The sequence below is a fragment of the Lissotriton helveticus genome, chromosome 5_1 (assembly GCF_964261635.1).
Source record: "Lissotriton helveticus chromosome 5_1, aLisHel1.1, whole genome shotgun sequence".
In the NCBI taxonomy this organism is placed as follows: Eukaryota; Metazoa; Chordata; class Amphibia; order Caudata; family Salamandridae; genus Lissotriton; species Lissotriton helveticus.
Window position 1 is genome coordinate 238,236,964 of NC_136065.1, and position 18,420 is coordinate 238,255,383.

The following is an 18,420-nucleotide window of genomic DNA, read 5'->3' on the forward strand; positions in this document are numbered from 1 at the left end:
ATCGCATATATTTATGCAATATCAGAATAATTATATCGCATATATATCTTCCTATTTATGCATTCCTGAAATTTTGAGATACATAAATATAAAATACACTTACTGAAATAAATTAGTATGCATGAGAATTTAGCGTTAAATACATATTACCTTCACAAATTTTATCCACTACAAAATGGCGGCCGTTTTGAGGCCAATTCGTAAGTCCATCTTCCGTTTCTATCACACGAGAGGGGGAAGACGCTTTAACGTAGGCGGGTCGCTTTAAGCTTTGCCGGCTCTGATACTCTGGAGCTTTTTATCGCACTCGATAACATACCGGACCAATGTGATGTGCCGTACTCTACACACACGAAGGTAAGAAGATGTCCATACTGATAAGGTTTCTGTTAAGCTTGCAAATATTATTGGTAGCGAGACGTTAAGAATTATTGGCTTTTAAACTTATATTGGAGGTCTGGGAAGTTAATGAGTTAGTTTGCACCAGAATAAACAACAGACAGTATTGGATCGTTTTTACACACTTCGGAAGTGTGCGTTGGCCTCGAATGCTTAGTGGGCACTTATATGAGATAGAGAATGGCCCAATCGTAAAGATGAACATATGGATTTAATATGGGGTACAATCGTCTTCCCGATTGGGACAGCATAGATACTTATAGACGATGTCATTATTAGAATAGGGACGTTACCTATAATATAACAGTTACCCATTCTTAAAACATATGAGTGAATGGTTCAATTATGTAGAGAATATGGCTAAATATATTTTCTATGGCTTTCACAGAAACCGTTTTGGATAGCAAAGGACACTTTGGGATTCGACTGTTAACTTGAAGAAACGCGACATAAATCGGAACCCCAATGTGGGTTGGAAGTATCACCACATTTCAAGTAGGTGTGAATAACATTCAAATATAGGGTGGACTAATCATGTTGGTTTGAGAAACCGCTCTATGAAGTAGTTTGGCTTTGAGTTATTTATACGTGTATCTCTTCATCCACTTTACAGATTTTGATGCTTTAAAAGATAGAGGTAGTTATTTTGGGTATAGGTTGGCGGTAATCTCACTTGCGTTCCGTTTCACATTCACCTGTTCACTTGGAATTGGCTACAGGGTTTACTTTAGAAGCAATACACATCCACTTAATCACTAAGCACTTTTCACAGTGCAGGCCAAAATAGCCATTTCAGGATAGCACGTCGCACAGTGTGACACCCCTAGACAATAAGGTTGCACTTATCGTTATAAACAATTTGGAGCCCCTTACTTTATATCTCTCCATCGCTTTCGGGTTATTATATACCTCTGACTAAGAAGCTTGTGTACATAAATGTAAAATGAAATTCAGCATCACCGTGTACGGCGATTTTTAAGTACAAGGGCTAGACCTTGTGTTGAATATCCATATCCCATAACGTGATAAATGCACGATATATATTCTATGCAGAAAGTCTGAAAACCGTGAATACAGAGGTATTCTGTGTGTTTATGTTTATACAGCCTTGAAGTCGCAGGATCATGCCCCTATAGCGACGAAACACGTGTTGGCTGTGGCTGTTGAAATTGAAATACAAGACAAAGAAAATAAAAGCTTGAAAATAAGAACCAAAGGAATTGTTCATATTCTTGTTGCATGATATGAAAATCAATGTGTTTGTACTAAAGTAGGGAAAACGGTTATATTACTTGACGTGTGCTGGGGAGTGAAGTAGATTTTGTATAGAACTCAGGCTTTGTTACTGTGGAGTTTAGTGGTTCTCCGCACCGTACTTATATTTAATTCATACTCCACACTTTGTGTGATTCCACCGAGAGGCGCCAAAACCCTATACTAAATACCACGTGTCTGAAGACTTTCTTAAGTGCATGCAGACTGACACCCTGGCTTGCAGACACTCTCTTATGCCTGGGAAAGGTTCTAACCAGTGAACAATTACAAATTACACAATTGCCACAAACTCTGGCTTTCGGAAGCAGAACCAGCCCTCTACTTACACAGACTTTGCAAGCTCAGACATCAGAGCTTTACTTGAAAGTTTTCAATATACTGCAATTAAGTTCATGCTCTCCGCTCCCCACTACCCCCAAATAGGCCAATCCATGCCCATGACGTGCCTCTGGTATTTTTCATAAGCTAGGCATTGCCTTTATTGTCTCTTGATACCCCTTATCCCAGTCACTATTTGCCCCATTTACATATGCCAGCCAGTGCCATTTTGTTGTTCTGTTTTCTTCATGCAACAGGCAAAGTCACAATATGACTCAGTTCACTCTGCCTGCAAATATCGTGGCCTCCTAATTTCCCTTTCACAGGCCATTGCTCTGATGTGATAACCAGTCCACAGGTGTGCCTGTTCCCAGTGTACCCGGACAGGTCCTTATGTGCCCATTTCCCTTTGCCAGCCAGCATATTGATCAGTCTCTCTTTTTTTCTTGCCAGTCAGAGATAAGATGTGCCCCTGGATTCCCTTTGTCATCCAATGCCATTGTATTTATTTTTTAAAGTTTTATATAGCCCGAACATGACCCAAGTCTAGTGGGTATCCGAGCGCTTTACATACGAGTTGCGGAACACAGAGGTAGATAATTGTGGGCGAAAAGCAATGATATATAGAAATAACAGCAAGTAAAAAAATAACATAATAGAGGCAGGGATTGGGGCTATACAATTACCAAGTAGCAAATTAATCGGTGGTCCATGGTAGGAGACAAAAGCTTCTAGCTCAGCGCCGTGCTCATCAATCAGTTAAGCTTTCACTTCCCTTTTTAAAGCAAATGTTGAAGGAATCAATCTAGTTTCTGCAGCAAGGGCGTTCCATATTCGCTGGGCAATACCTGAGAAGGTATGATTGTAGGTTTTCATTTAAAAAAAATCTTTGGCTTGAACAGCAAGGTACTGGATGATTTCACTTTCCCCTTTGCTTGTCAGTTTCCGCTGCCCCTGTTTCCCTATAACCCCTTAGGCTTTAATTTCCCCTGCATATTACCCATGATATGTCCATGATTTTCATCCTGCTTTTCTCGCACGCTTAGTATTGCACTCTTACCTTGTCATTAACACACACACACCTAGCACCCAGGAATGGATAGAGCAAAATAGAACTCTGCATCTAGTGGGCTGAGAGGCGCGGCCTGCTCCAGTAGACCCTTTGTTGTGTAAAATGTTGTTTTGATAATAGTTGGCAAGATGGCTCGTTGAGTTTAACTCTGGCTACTGACACCTGCTTTGAACTAAGTTAGAATTCCGACAAGGCCAAATCATCCTTCCATTTTTCCAAGTTGGATAAAATGAGTACTTTAAATTTGGATAACAGTAATAATGTTATTTACAGCTGCTAAGAATGATAAACGGGGAACAAGAAGTTCTGTATGAGACATACCTTTATATATGAAATATATTTAAAAAAATGGTGGTTCTCATTTTGCAGTACAACCTATCTGATCTCTTAATATCCTGCTGTCTCGTTCATGCCCCCCACTCCCACAGCCCATTCTCCTGCCTCTGCTCTTACCTATTGTGTGGGTGCAGGACACAAGTTGGGGGTACACGTGGGTGGATGGTGTCAACCCACTATTTTCACAGGGTGGACACTGCCCTGCCAAGGAGTTGGGCCCCACTGAAAAATGTGCAGAATTCGTCCCGGTGTAATTTGCAAACACCTGGGCACATTCAGCAGCACCTACAGGCGGTTGCCTGCTTTCAATCCGCAACAACGCGCAGATGGGGAGGGGTGCTTTCTTAGTTAAGAGTCATGCTGAGGCCATAATAAAGGCCGAATCTGATGGGTCTCAGGCCTCCTTTTGTTCGAGTCTCTTGGCTGGCACCAGTCAGGAGCCTCACACCAAGAAGTAAATGCAGCAGAGGGGAAACAAAGGCTCACACCTTGTTAGCACTTCACACATACTTTAAACAGGCAGCTTTTCACTTAGTTCAGGCTCGGTTTAGGAGATATGCATGCGCTGTAAGAAAGTCAGGTGTGTTGGTCTTTCACAGTATTTACACAAAATAAATAGCATTTATATAGTGCTTACTACTCCTGAGGAGGCATTGTAATAATTTCAATATCACAATTATTTCTTGTAAAGTACTATGGGTAAAGGAAGTTCACGCTGACAAAAGGTAACATTGTTCTATTTGTAGCTTACATAAGTGTGAATCTTCTGCCTAAATCGGGATGGTTTCCTGTATACTCGAAATGTGCTCCAATGTACTCATGATAGACATGTTAAACATATATGTGATGGCTTAAGTTATGGTGCCCCTTCTGATGGTGCCCCTTCTGATGGTGCCCCTTCCTGTGATGTCCCACGCCGTGATGCCATGCGCTGTGATGTCACGTGCATACTGATTAACTAGGTTAGTCCTGCCACTTATTTTTTTAGGACTTGTGCCCTGTGTGTGTGTCAAAGAAGCTTGAACGTGCTCCCATACTGAAACCGCTCTGCCTGTGTGAAGGACGTTTACACTTCTTTCTGTTGGCCATCCTGTACATGTGTAAGTGAGGGATGCTTGCACACCTGCTAGTCGTGCTGTACTTGTTATGGTGAGTGAGAGAAGCCAGTAAAGCTGCTTCCTTGCGTTTTTGGAAGCTTGCGCTTATCCTTTCCATCCTCTTGCACGACCTCTGTTTTGAAGGAAACATGTTACCCCCTAATTATTCACGGCCGGTCGGCCGTACTTTAAGTTTCACGGCGGCGTCTCAAGCATGCCAAGTTACAAGCTTCATTTCTTTGTCTGCAATTTCACATTTATTTTCATTTATAGAGTTTTTTTTTTCTTCAATGTGGCTATTTATGTGCATTTTTATTTTATCAGCAAGTTTATATTGTTTAATTTTCAAGGACCCCCTGAGTAGGTGCTGCGGACCCCACTTTAAAAATCGATTTTACATTAAGCAAATGATGCTCGAAATTCCCAAATCTAAAAAAACCCAAAGCAAAAAAGTAAACCATTTCTTTTCTCTCCTACTCTGTGGATCTAATGTCCCCATCTCCAAGTGACACATTGCTTTGAAATGTTATAATCTCAAATATCTGTTTTTCTCTGTCAAATCCATCCCTACATTAATCTCCTTAAGCCTCGCGTTCCTTTTCTTCTTTGCCGTCCGATTTATCCCTCTGACCACTTGTAATTTTACAAATCAGCCGATCGATTCCAAACAGTGTTGGAGAGAAGGGTTATGTGGCGGATATTTCTGGCTCAGTAAAACATGCTGAATTTCTTCTGGTGTCGTTTTCGGACGCTCGGACATCATTCAGCAGTGCCGGCATTTGTCTGTATTAACCTGCGTGGAAGGGAGGGGGCTTTATTTTAACATCCAGCTGGGCAGAAACAAAGTCCTGATTTAAAAGACCATCAGCCCGTCTTTTGTTCAAGCCATCTGAGCCTAACAACTAGATGCCAGTGCAATGGAAGAATTTGTAGAAAAGCGGAGTTTGGTCCTGGGACAGAGGGTCAGCTGGACCTTATAATACTGGAAAACAGAAACAATGCTGGCCCTCAAGGTAATTTTACCTCCGAATTTATGAGAATACAAACAAGGGAGAAACCTTTTGTTTGTATGGGTTATTTTATTTAAACCCTTTTTATCATTTTTTGATCATTTTGAGAAACATTTTTATGGGTGAGAAAAAAAAAAACACTAGTTACAAACATTTACAATATTTACAACTATCATACATGCGAATATCATACAACAATCAATAACTAACATATATACAGATGAATCCACAATTATATACAAGCTTCTTTTACAAGAGAAAACAACAACAATTCAACCATCACAAATAATCAATCTTTGTGAAGATTCAAATCATTAGAATGCCCCACCAGGGTCAAAAAACAGAAAAAGGCAACAATAAATTGAATTAGAACTCTTCAATCAGTTAAAGTTGACAAATAACTTAAGGCTTTGCTACATCAAAAAATGCCTATTTGCCGTTTTGCCGACGCGTTTCGAATCTGGATACAATCTCAGATTCTCTTCAGGGCTCTGTCATTGTGGTATTCTACAAAAAGAAAGGAAGCTTGTTTTAACCACCATTTATAAATTTGGGTCCCCTATCAAGACAGAAAGTCGCAGGGTTTTACCTTCTCGTATGGATAACGCGGTTCCGCGGTCCAATTATTCAAATGAGATAGGGCTTTTGATTAGGCAGAAGTTCTGTTAAAAGAATATGTGAATGGGAATTGGTTACCAGACCATTCAGAGACACACCGTTCGAGTGGTTCCACAACTGAAAAGTGGTATTGTTACATCGACGACGTGTGGCTCCTGTGGCAGGGGAGCCACTCCGACTTGAGTAACTTTCACCACTGGTTAAATTCAAGACATCATGACATACAATTTTCACTTGATTCAAGTAACGTCAAAATGACCTTTCTTGATTTAGAGATAAGTAATGTGGGAGGTACCTTGAAATCATCACTATTTAAGAAGACAACGGATAAAAACACCATCCTTCATTATGGCAGTTCGCATCCGAGAAATTTGAGGGCGAACTTGCCATATGGGCAACTCCTCCGGATCCGGAGAAATTGCTCAGAAGTTGAACAGTTTGAGCAACATGGCCAACATTTCTGTGACGAATTGGTGCAACGGGGTTACCCCAAAAAATTATTGAAACATTCTTTTAAGAGGGCGCGTTATACACCTAGAGAATGCCTCTTTGAGACAAAAAATAAACGTGAACTTGAGAGTTTAGTCTGCGTCACCACATTTTGTGCAGAAACCCATAAAATAAGACAGATGGTTCTGAAACACTGGCATTTGCTAGAAGATCTGGGAATGCCGTTCCCCCGTCCAATATTTGCTTTTAGAAAAAACCAGAATATTGGCCAGCAATTAGTCCGCGCAGACATCAGAACATCAAAACCGAAAAGCGACCTATTGTCTAAATGGGGTCTTAAACCAATTGAGGGTCACCACAGATGTGGAAATTGTGTCGCATGTGACACAACCATTGAAGGGAAAATTTTCCGCCATACTACCACAATGTGGACCCACTTGAATTTCACCAACTGCAGAACCAAAAATGTGGTTTATGCCATCATTTGTCCTTGTCCTAAAATCTATATAGGCAAGACAAATCAACAAGCCAACACACGCATGACGCAACATAGGTCACACATTAAGAACAAAGTGCTCACAGCGCCCCTTGTTCAACATTTCATTGATCACAATCATGGGGAAAACGAGTTCAAGTGGACTGTGCTGTTCAATCTGAATCAACCTACTTTGGGGGTAAATAGTGACCAAATGTTACTAAAGAAAGAAGCGTATCTGATACTCAAGTTCAACAGTACCCAAACGGGGCTCAACTCTTTATCAGAGATTTCTCGCCTGTAATATCTTTTTGCATGCCTGAGAAACTACATGGACCACAATGCCGAGCGGCGGGTTTGCTATGATGTAGGAACCTCACATGGTGGGTTTCCACCTATGAGTTCGCATTTCCTGGCCCATCAGTTGGAAAGTGAGGTGGGTGCAAGCGTGTCCTTAAACTTTAGTAGAGAAAACACGGCGGTTTTGCGCTTAATAACTCAAGATAATTCTTCTAGAAACTAGCGCGATTGAAGCACGCCCTGTGGCACGCCGCGGAGGCAATTCCAGCCTGTTCCCCGCCCGATAGCAAAGGACCCTTGGGATCGGCGCAACAATCATCTTTTGCTCCTTATTAAGACCTCCAGGTATGTCCCATTGCAATTAACTGTAACTCCGTAAACAGTCTTTACAGTAAAGCAACTTGTGTTAAGTACAGCCCTTGTCTGTTGCATTCCAGGCGGCAGCGCTATTGATTTGTCAGCGGAGAATTCATATTGCGAAGGGAAACAGTAGCGTCCCCGTGTTTCAGAACTTAAGGTATGACTTGTGTGCTTTTCAGTTGTGGAACCACTCGAACGGTGTGTCTCTGAATGGTCTGGTAACCAATTCCCATTCACATATTCTTTTAACAGAACTTCTGCCTAATCAAAAGCCCTATCTCATTTGAATAATTGGACCGCGGGACCGCGTTATCCATACGAGAAGGTAAAACCCTGCGACTTTCTGTTTTGATAGGGGACCCAAATTTATAAATGGTGGTTAAAACAAGCTTCCTTTCTTTTTGTAGAATACCACAATGACAGAGCCCTGAAGAGAATCTGAGATTGTATCCAGATTCGAAACGCGTCGGCAAAACGGCAAATAGGCATTTTTTGATGTAGCAAAGCCTTAAGTTATTTGTCAACTTTAACTGATTGAAGAGTTCTAATTCAATTTATTGTTGCCTTTTTCTGTTTTTTGACCCTGGTGGGGCATTCTAATGATTTGAATCTTCACAAAGATTGATTATTTGTGATGGTCGAATTGTTGTTGTTTTCTCTTGTAAAAGAAGCTTGTATATAATTGTGGATTCATCTGTATATATGTTAGTTATTGATTGTTGTATGATATTTGCATTTATGATAGTTGTAAATATTGTAAATGTTTGTAACTAGTGTTTTTTTTTTCTTTTTTCTCACCCATAAAAATGTTTCTCAAAATGATCAAAAAATGATAAAAAGGGTTTAAATAAAATAACCCATACAAACAAAAGGTTTCTCCCTTGTTTGTATTCTCATAAATTGCGAGGTAAAATTACCTTGAGGGCCAGCATTGTTTCTGTTTTCCAGTGCAATGGAAGAAAGCAGAGGCAGACAGCTAATTACTTCACACAGACTTGAGCAAAACCTTTGGAGCCAGTTGTTTTAACTTTGTTTAACTCCCTACGAAAGAGATGTGCTTACACATTTTTAATCTTGCCTCCCAAAGCAACACGACTTAAGATACCACGCCCCCTCATGTGAGACCTTCACACCCCCATCGCCGCTCTCCCCGCTCCACCCCCTCCCCTGCCCGCCGTGTCGCATTTCTCCTCCCCCCAGCAATGCCCTCCGTCTTGTTCTCCTCCGTCGCTTGTTCCTTACCCCAGTTTCCCTTCCTCCTCGCCTCTCCTATTTCTTTATCTAAGCCCCTCGTATTCACTAGAATACAGTCCACGTTGATTGAGCACAGGGTCAAAGAAAGGATTATTGTCATTATAATGGAAATGAAAACAAGGCATGCGCAACCCACCATCTACAACCCTTACATTAACATCGGTCAGTGATTGGTACAAAATAAGTACCCCTCTGTATATAATAAAAATGTCATACCACATCCACCACCACATCCACCATCACCACCGCATCCACCACCACCGCATCCACCACCACCGCATCCACCACCACCACCATCACCTCCACATCCACCATGACATCCACCGCCACATCCACCACCCCATCCACTACCACCACCACCGCATCCACCACCACCACCGCATCCACCACCACATCCACCGCATCCACCACCACCACATCCACTGCATCCACCACCACATCCACCATCACCACCACATCCACATCCCCCATCACCTCCACATCCACCACCACATCCACCACCACATCCACCACCACGACCGCATCCACCACCACATCCACCACCACATCCACCACCGCATCCACCACCACGACCGCATCCACCACCACATCCACCATGACATCCACCACACCCACATCCACCACACCCACATCCACCACATCCACCCCCACATCCACCACCACATCCACCACCACCATATCCCCCAGATCCACCACCACCACATCTGTGTGTGTGTGTGTGTGTGTGTGTGTGTGTGTGTAGGTGCAAATGCAATGTTCTTGGATTTTCGTCACAATAAAATACACTGAACATAATCTTCACAAAAGTTATTTACAAACGTTTAAGCTATTGCCATTATAAATTACAATACATTTTATTTAAGTATTATTTACAAAATTAAAAGCCATTGTTATTTGCAATATCAATACATCTAAGTCACGTAAATACAACACACATTGCATTACAAATGCTATATGTGTCACATTTGCGAAAGTTAAAACTATTGACATTGTAACTGACAAAGCTATTACTTTTGCTATTTTCAAAACCAACACATAAATATAAAAATTGTCATTTACAATACCAATTGCTCAAACTTTCCTAATGCGAGACCTATTGCATTTCCAATGCTTGTTCTGCATTGTATCCCGTTTGGCAAACTTGCATCACCTTATGCTTGTCAGCTGTGTGTGAGTAAAGGAACACACCACCGGCTGTAGTCTGTGCTCTTTTCTACCTCTTCATGCGGTTGTGTGAAGCTTGTGTTGCTGCTCGTTGTATTTGATTTATTCTGTCGTTTGTGCTAATGGAAGAGTGCACTGCTGCTGCCTTTTATCGTACCTCTTTTGTATCACTTTTAGGAGGCTTCACTACCGATAAATTTATTGTACATGGTCTCTGTGGTTAAAAAGGCTTGTGAAGACGTCATCAAGTGCTGTATTTACTCACACGTATGCTAGTTGCCTTTTCTGACGTATACAGGAAAATGATTATTATCCGGTCAAGGGGAAGATTTATTCTGCCAGTAGATAATTTTTGAACATCAAAAATTAGGACTTGTTGTTTTATCTCTCTCTCTCCCTCTCCAGCCGTGCTTCCTCAAGTTTGCAAGGTTCTTTCAATAACTTCAGTTCGTTCTCCAGCGTGGCAGAGGTCAGTTATTGTGAGTGGAGAAAAGCAAATACATCTCGGTTTCCAATACACAAGTAGCCATGCCACCAAGAAACTAGATCCTTCGTCTTGAAACTAAAACTTGAAGTAAGATGAGTAATTTCTCCCCTTGAGATGGGAGCAATGTTGGACATGGCTGCAGTGTGCTTTTTATCTGAACTTTGTTATAATACATTAATGAAAAGCTAAAATATTCATTTTCAGGTCTCGCCTAGAGACATCTTTACTTGTCTAGTGAACCTCATGTGATAAACAAAAATCATAGTAAAAACATGCATACGTATAATACATGCAAACTGGGGCTTTTGCACATCCCTTTACAGTCATTTCTCTGTTCAGCTGTGCATTTACAGTTTGCTTCCGCCCACCACAGCATAACGCATCAAGCGGTCAGCCCACTTCAGTGAGTAGTTATTTTGCACTGCGAGTGAGTGCCTTTATCCCGGATTGCAAGTGCACAGTCTGCTGGCAAAAAAGTGCTCCTCAGTGCCAATTTTCTTGGCTCTTACTTTACAAATACATTTTTATTTACTTTAGTTAGCCTGTTTCTATTTTTGGTCGTTGTGTGTTTAAACTTTGTCTTCAGGTTACAGTATTCGAAAGCCAGTAGTACTTTTTTTTTTCCAATTAAAAGTATGTACTGCGAGCAGATGGCCCTTATTTTTGAGGCACCTGCCACCGAGCAAGTTTCGGAATGGGATTCGCCTTTCAGCTCGGCGACGGGCGTCTCCCTGGCAATATCTTAGTTTCTGTGATGCAGTAACTCCCAGTGCTGAGGGCAGAGGGCCTGGTTATCTCGGAGCGCAGCGCCGTAGAGGGAGGCTTCTGCCTCCCCAGAGGCTGGGTGTGGCTGGGAGTCCTAAATAAGGCGGCGGAGGGACCAAGGGATGTTTCAAGCTGTCAACGGGGGTAGATAGCGCTATCGAGTGCCCCCTCCTGCCGCCTCCTTATCAGTTCTGCCATCTTTGCCTCTTCTGCGTTATTGTGATAGGACCCAGTGCAGGGTGATTCGTGTGCTTGGGACCCTGAGGTTGCACATGCTTCGGCCTTGTTCCCTGGCACGATTCCAATTTGGCATTAAAAAGCGATGCGTGTTTCTTTAAAGTGTTGCAAGACTTAGCTGGAGTTTTGCCTCTGTCAAATTCGTGTTTTGCACAATTCACCTGGATCTGAAAACAGGAATGTTTGGTTTGCCCACAACTTGTTTGACTGGCTCTGAATCTCTGGGACGGTTTCCCTGTGTGCTGCTCAACAAGTGTTTTTAAGTAAATTCCATAATATGCCTGCACAGGAAAAGTTTCAAATGATGTATCGATCCGGGAGTAAGAACTGGAAAATCTGTGGAGGTGATGGGATCTCTTGTTGAACGAAGCAAGGGCTTCTGGGACCTCACAGGATTCCTACTTAAACACATGTTCACTTGTCGCTGGGGCTGACAACAGTTTGAGCCTCACAATATTGTACTCACGAGTGAAGTGATCTCAGTGCAGGGCTTCAGTTTATTTTCGGTGGTGTAACTTTGTTGAGTGATGGCTTGATTACTTGCTTATTACCCTTCACCGCTCTACTATCCTTTCCTCGTCTCTTTGCTGACATATTCGGGGCCTGGCCACCACACCCAAACAGGTCACCCAAACTTCCTACCTCAGATTTCTGTTCCTCCAGCTCTTCCCCTACCAGTCGCAGCAAAGTGCTGACAGAGCCACATCACATCCTGTCATATACCAGTACAACACAGAGTACTGTGCCTGAGGGATGCAGCGATGCTGGTATGAAGGGATTTCGTGGTAATGAATATTAATGGTGAGTACTTGGGTCATAACCTCCTGAACCTCTTCCTTGTCGCAGTCCATACCCAATTGAAGCCATACCAAAGCAGCAAGCCATGCTCCATTCTCTGAAAGCAAGCAATCTCTCCTGATAAGATGCTGCACACCTACTTGTTAGGGAAATCAAAGTATTTAAGGAGAGGAATTGCACAGGGTGCAAAACTACCGAAATCCAGGAGATGCCCACCCCCCTGTAATCTGTAGGAGAGAGCCAAGTAGGAGGAGTAGCACATATAGTAGGACATCAACTATTCAAACTAGAAGCACCACCAGCTTCTGCTCAGGACATAGGCACATCCTGGTATTCCTGCCCTGCACCAATCCAGTCAATGAAGCATATTCCACTCTCTAAGTGTTGATGTGGAGGTATTCCATAACAAGCAAAATAAGACCAAAGATAAGTTACTCTGCCTCCCCTTTATGACATGCTCTGCTGGTGTGAGGGGGAACTGAGGAGCATCAGTGGTTTTAATTTTTACTTGGGTTGTTTGGTGTTACGGAAAGGTGTCTAGGCCTCCATCTGGTCTGCACCTGGGTTTCAAAAGCTAACGGCAATGAGGCGCAGGCTAATGTTACCAGTTTGCATTCGTTTGTCGTTCTCTTAGAGTGGGTATTTTTACTTAGAAGTCCTTCCACGAAGGATCTAATCTTTTAAGTTTTTGTTTGGACTAGGATCTGGCTGGTGTGGAGGAATGTCTGAGAATTGGACAGGGGACAGCGGTTATCTCTTGTTGAGTGCCTCTTCACTGCGTGTTATGAAAGGGAAGCTGTTATGCACTAAATTGGATTAAATACAAACCCTCGGTTTTGCTAACTCAGCAGAGCATAAACCAACCGTCTGAACCAGGTTTTGCTTTCTCTGCGCTTTCCCTCTGCAAGGTCAGCTACCCTGAGCTGAATTGCTAGTGTCTAGAGGTTGAGAAGATTGGTTGTTTGGGTTTCACAGAACCTGTACTGATAAGGCACCTGTCTGCAAGGCCCTTTGTGTATACAGACATGAAGTCACCGTAGCCTTGTCAGTGATGCAGCAGATCACACATTACAGCTGCAGACTGAGCTGCACACCACACACTGCAGGCCCGCCTCGTTGATCTCACACGCTGGACTTTAAAATGGGGTCTCAGGCAGGAATGATCTTTAAGGATTTGGAATCACTTTTAAATATATCAGCCACTTTATGACGTCACCAGGGAACCTTGTGTCTATATTTGTATTTTTATAACTTGCCTGGAATGTTATTTTAATGTCTAGATACGGTGATTTGGTGATGGCCTGAAGTTGCTATCTGTACCATGGCAGGGCAAAGCAGTGCTCTGAAGATGGCAGACTGCCTGGACTACCTCGATTTTAATTTGGGTCATTGGTAACATAGTTGTCCAACAATACGTGGCTCCAAGTGCTTAAACCAGAGACATCTCCATTAGTTCGTTGAGTGCGTCTGTCTGTCTGTCCAGCAAGCTGGGTCTCTATCTCTTCTCCCTTTTTTCCACTGCCCACCACGGAGCTCCAGAACAGTAATCCCCCATTAAAAACAATGTTGTTCTTAAATTGTATTTATTTTCTGGGCGTTGCACACCTTTAATGTGGTATACGTTTTGTAAAACGGCACACTTGATAAACTCTGCACATTCTGGTTACTCCGATCACCTGGCACTGCATTGATAGAAAGTGTTATTGTTCTGAAACATTACATTCCTGCACAGGGACCTTTATGCATCTGAGAATTGTTCCTCTTCTTTGCTGCAGACATTTTCTAGAGTATCAAGTTGACTTTCTTTGTGACTAGGGTGTACAAGTTGCGCAAATGAGCTCCTAAAGTTTCCTTGTTGTCCAACCCACATTAGCAATGTGAATGTTTTGTGTTACATCGTACGTGTGCAAAAGTGTGTTTTTTTGATGACTGTTCTCTAATGGTTGAGACATTGCGGTAAAAGCTTGCCCTCTATCGTAGTGTTACATTACTTTTTCTGAATGTAAGTGTGATCAGTTTCTGCCTATGTTCTGCCAGTTGCATTTGCGTGTAAACTTCCTTTGTTACCACCTAACCTACATGACATTTGTATTGAGCACCGTCGCATACTGCTGTACCTTTGGTTCCTGTAGCATTTGCTAGTATAGCGTGGTAAAACCTTTCTTCCTTTTTTTTTTTTTTTTCTCCTGAGTGCATAATATGCATGAAGGTGCAAGATCTGCCCTACACCCAAACAGTAGGGAGCATTACATACAAAGGTGACTGTCTCCTGCAGACGGAAAGCCAGCCACATACTTAGGGAAGATGTTGGAAAGCTAGAGGAGCATGCAATCTCACTCCTGCAACTGCTGAGTGCTAATACTCGCTCTCTTTCTACACCGAGGTGCAGTATATCCTCCCCTAGGCTTCGGGTCTGTCTTCAAAGATATGCAGAGACTTGGAGCTTGCGAAAGATGTCACTGGCCCCAGGGTAATTTAGAGTTTGTATTGTGGACCCTCTCTAGGCCCCATTGAGGCAAGCCACCAGCATTGAAGAACAAGGGTGTAGGGACATCCCACAGGACTCAATCGTCTCCCACTATACACATAAGGCCCTTATAGATCTCCTGATCTACAGAATGGCAGTGGAGGCCTCTGACCCAGCTTACTCCCAGCCCCAAAATCCAGGACTGGAAGTCTAGTCATTGACCAGAACTCCAGCAGTGGTCTGGAGAAAAAGGCCTTAAATCTCACATAGGTCTCAGGTGTGCAACTGGTGCTCTATGAGGGCGAGCTGTACATATATTGGCATCATTGAGAGATCAGGCCATGCTGTGAAAAGTGGTTGATATGCTCCAGTAGCAGCTGCAACCCCATCTAACACCGGACTGCTTTGATTGGTTCAGGGGTGGTCCATGAAACTACTTCAAGCGTTACCTGGCATAATTCTGGGTATTATCCAGTTACCTATGTGTTTTCTTAGGGAGCGCTTTTAGGCCTTCTTTTGTTTCCTAGCTCAAGCAGTGTATTAGATGAAATGGGCAATACAGAAAAGTGGCAAGCTCTGTCAGAAGTGTACTTGACGTTCATGGTGTGATATATATATTTTTTTTTTCCCCCTTCCTGTGTTTGGCTGTGCAGAGTTGACTGTTGCTCAGTTTAAAGGAAGGCCTGTAGGATCCTTTTGAAATTGGCTGAATGAGTCTTTGGTATGTTTAAAATGGCTCCGAGGCGCCACTTGTTGATTCAACTAGGTTTTTTTTTTTTACTTGGAATCCTGGTGCTATAATGACTTTGCAGGAATGTTGGCAGATGAATATAGTGAAAGAGGAGACCTCTGTTTGCCTTCTTCTGCAATATCAATATAGGTTCCCACGCTGGACATGAGACAACTTTCTTGCCTTTGCACTACCTTAGCCCCGAGATTTTTGAAGTGCCTACTCTTACACACAGCTTGTAAACTATATGTAGAAACATTTACAATATTATTTCTAGAGATTACTGTTGACCAGGTTGTTTAAGGCAGGAGAACTGGGTGGGGGTGTGATTACTCGGACTTTGCGCCTTTGTCCAAATCTGTCGGGTATTCTCCCTGTTGGTTTGTGACTATTTTGGTTTTATGGGGATCAGGAAGCACCACCTAGGATTACTCCCAATCCTGTACACAAAGTGGGGTTATAAGTGTTTGCATTACACGTGTTTACATTACAATTCACATATTTACATTTTGGACACAGAGAAATAGTGATTTGCCAGGCCTCGTGATTGCTTTACGTCAAGTGTCAAAGCTGGGGTTAAAACACAAGTTCCAATATGGGCAAGTTAAAGAAGCAAGTTTAATCCCCAGTAATTACTATATTAAAACGAGAATAAACTCCATCCCTCTTATTGACTTCCTACAAGAAGAGCCCTCCGTTTTTAAATGCGGTGCTTTCTGCACACCTTGGAGCATTACCATTTTAATCTAGCCCTTCCATTGAGAAACTTGTTGGCCTGTTAACTATAAACCATTGTTTTCATCCCCATGTTAATCAAATTACGGCTGACAATTGTTGAAAAACATAATCCAGTTTTTTAATCCACTAACCATTTTTGCTCTGTTGGCGGTGGTCATCTGATCCTCTGCTAATGATCAGCGAAGGAGTTAATTCCAAACTTGCTGGGAATCAATGATCACTATGATGATTAGTTTCAGCTAAATCCTGATTTCATGGATTTATCAATAGTGATGACTCGTACCTTATTACCCTCTGTAAGGTCAGACAAATAAAGAACTCTGAATTGAAATTGAAGAGAACAAAGGTAAAAATAGAGGCACTGATAAAAATAGCTCACAGACATGTTAGGGCTTTAAGGGTACCTGCATTAGTCGCTGACCAGTTTAGTTCCAGTTATTGCATCAATGCGAAATATATCCCCTAGACTTTGTCACTTAGCAATCCACTAGTTAATGTTTGTCCTGGTAGTGAGTTCACCCACAGCTTCTACTGTTGCTCCTGGACCATTATTGAATCTTGTGCGCAGTGCATCTACCAAGAGTCTTCTAGGAAAAACCCACTCACTAACAAATCACATGAAGCACAATGAACGTAATTGACAGAAAGGTCAAAGGGAGATACATAAGAAAATTCACATCAAAGGAGCTCTTGTTTGCAGCTCCATAAGTAGCTAGTTTAAACAGTAGGATTTATGAGAATTGTGACACTACGATCAACGAGGCTATTTATTTGGATTAGCTATACAATGAATGCAAAATGCAGAGTCAAGAGTCTTTCGCATATGGCTGGGTCCAAACTGGGGTGGCAAGGAGATTAAAAAATACATTAATTTAACCCAGATCTCTTGACTGGAAGTGAGTGTTTGAAAAGTTTCAGCAATCCGTTCATCATCTTGAGTTTGCTATGTTCACCCTAAGTGGCCATGGGTATGTCCAGATATGGGCCCCTTGCTTGCTGTGCCAATGGATTCCAGCTAACCTGGCTGATAAGAGGTTATGCCCCTAAACCGAACCCGGATGCCTGTTTCCAGTTCAAGGAGGACCTGGCTTGGCAGTTCGGGCAAGACTGTTCCCATGGGGAGCAGGGTCAAGGATGATTTGCATATGGTTGGGTGCAAACTGGGGTAGCAGGGTGAGCAAAAGAACAATGGATTTCACCAAGTTCTGTGACTAGAGGTGAGTGTTTGAAAAGTTTCAGCACTCCGTCCATCATCTTGTGATTGCTGCAAAAAGCCTTTTAGCAGCTTTATCTCTTTCAGTTTCTCACTAAAGATGTAGAAATACTAACTTTAGCGCACAGATCCCTGAATTAAAAAATGCTGTTAAAATGTTAGGGTTAGTCCTTCTTTTAAACTCCTTTATTCCAAAACCCTCACTTTGTGGGGCTTTATTTCTGGCCATGCTCAAAGGCCATGAGTTCTAATAAAATATATGAAAATGTGGGAATGTCGAAAAACTCTGCAGTGATGGACATACTAACATCCAAAGTCAATGACGTAAGTTACATAAAACGATGCGAACAAACAAAGGATTAAAGACTCCACAATTTACTTTATGCTGCGAGTGGCATGGGGCGTAGAAGGAACATCCGCTGTATTAAACAACAGTAAGATACCAGTGACCACGTCATGCAGCCTATGTGTGTTCTTCTATGCTTTTGTCAATACTTGAAGTTGTATTGCTCAAACACTTCTAACCCGTGACTTCAAATGTCATTCCAGGTAATCGAAGCAAGTGTACCCCCGATATAGGGAGCCAGTGCAAGTTGTTTAGATGCTCTGAGATGGGTGCGCGAGCTGATGGGTTCAATATAAGCCAAGTAGCAGAGTTTTCAACTATTTACAGACATTTTGTAAGTTAGATTGGAATGCCCACATAATGTTTCCATGGTCTCTGCAAGATGTGATTAATGCTTGGATTACGGTTTTGCATATGTTCTGAGGAGTCCATATAACGACATTGGTATTCATGCTATGGCATTCAATTATCCCAATGTTTTGGGACGCTTTAATTGCTTTTATCCCAGGAT

At 42.3% G+C, this 18,420-nt stretch overlaps 1 protein-coding gene across 2 annotated transcripts in view; it reads left to right on the forward strand.

The window, feature by feature from the left end:
* ALAD (aminolevulinate dehydratase) overlaps positions 1-18,420 on the forward strand; it is an 87,680-nt gene that overhangs the window by 21,231 nt on the left and 48,029 nt on the right. The window contains exon 2 of one of the 2 annotated variants that reach the window (XM_078642102.1): positions 788-894. The exons of the other annotated variant lie outside the window; for it this stretch is intronic. The gene's annotated coding sequence lies outside the window, so the exon portion shown is untranslated. The remainder of the gene's footprint in view (positions 1-787; positions 895-18,420) is intronic. 2 annotated transcript variants of the gene reach the window in all.